The sequence below is a fragment of the Austrofundulus limnaeus genome, unplaced genomic scaffold (genome assembly GCF_001266775.1).
Source record: "Austrofundulus limnaeus strain Quisiro unplaced genomic scaffold, Austrofundulus_limnaeus-1.0 Scaffold1549, whole genome shotgun sequence".
In the NCBI taxonomy this organism is placed as follows: domain Eukaryota; kingdom Metazoa; phylum Chordata; class Actinopteri; order Cyprinodontiformes; family Rivulidae; genus Austrofundulus; species Austrofundulus limnaeus.
The window spans coordinates 13,215-14,393 of record NW_013953951.1 but is presented as its reverse complement, the minus strand read 5'-3'; positions in this window follow the sequence as shown (position 1 = coordinate 14,393).

The window sequence follows — 1,179 nt, the reverse complement described above, 5'->3', positions numbered from 1 at the left end:
AGTACTACAGTACTGCTGGTACTACAGTACTGCTGGTACTACAGTACTACAGTACTGCTGGTACTACAGTACTGCTGGTACTACAGTACTACAGTACTGCTGGTACCACACAGTACTGCTGGTACCACAGGTCTTGGATCCCCTGTGATGGGTCAGGTCACATCAGAGGTGGGGTCCAGTGTTCCTGCCACATGTGACTGAACAACGAGGGAATTGAACTACCAACTCTCARACTGGAGGATGACTCCTCTGACCTCAGGTCCAGGAAGAAAGACCAGGTTCTGCAGGTCCTTCAGAGAGGACTGGAACCAGCTGTGAGTTAGACGGCCTCAGGGGCTGCAGAGGTTCTAGATTCAGATCTACAGAGGTTCCACCTCATTCAGGTCCAGGTCCAGGTCCAGGTCTAAGGACATGAACCTGATCCTCATCAAGTTCTAAAAGACCAGAACCTGAATATTAAAAGTGTAAAAACTGAACCAGTCCTGCTGACCTGATCCTGATCAGAGGTCTGAAAACAACCTGGCAGAAGATCTGAAGAACCAGAACCAGGACCAGGACCAGGACCAGGACCAGGACCAGAGCAGAAGACACGTTGACCCAGAATGCACTGCAGGGCTGGTGTCTGGTTGGTTCTGTTCTCTTCAAGTTCTCTGGACTCAGTTCAGAACCAATAAAGACCAGATCCACTTAGGTTCTGCTGCAGGAACCTGTAGAACCGGACCTTAAAGTCCTGGAGGTCCAGCAGGTTTCAGGAGGATGGAGGTCCTGACAGAAGACATGTTCATGTTCTGAGCTGGACCATGCTGGGATCTCACAGACCACTGATGAAGACTGTGATGAAGATGTGTGAGAGTCCACCTCCTTCACACTCAGGTTATTTTTAGACGTTTGTCTCCACAGAACAAGTTCTGTTCTTCTCTCCATCTTTCTGTCACTCGTCTTTTCTGCTTGGTTTCCTTCCTTCAGACCTCCTCCTCCTCCTCCTCCTCCTCCTCCTCCTCCTCTTCATCCCTGGAGAGACGAGGAAGAGGAGGAGGAGGAGGAGGGCGGCAGCTGAGTCAGCAAAGTTCAGACTGAACTGAAGTCAGACTCTGGTCTGAGCAGAACTGGACCGATGTACAGTACCCACATCTGTCTCAACTGGCCCAATACTACTTACTTATATGTACACTAATATAT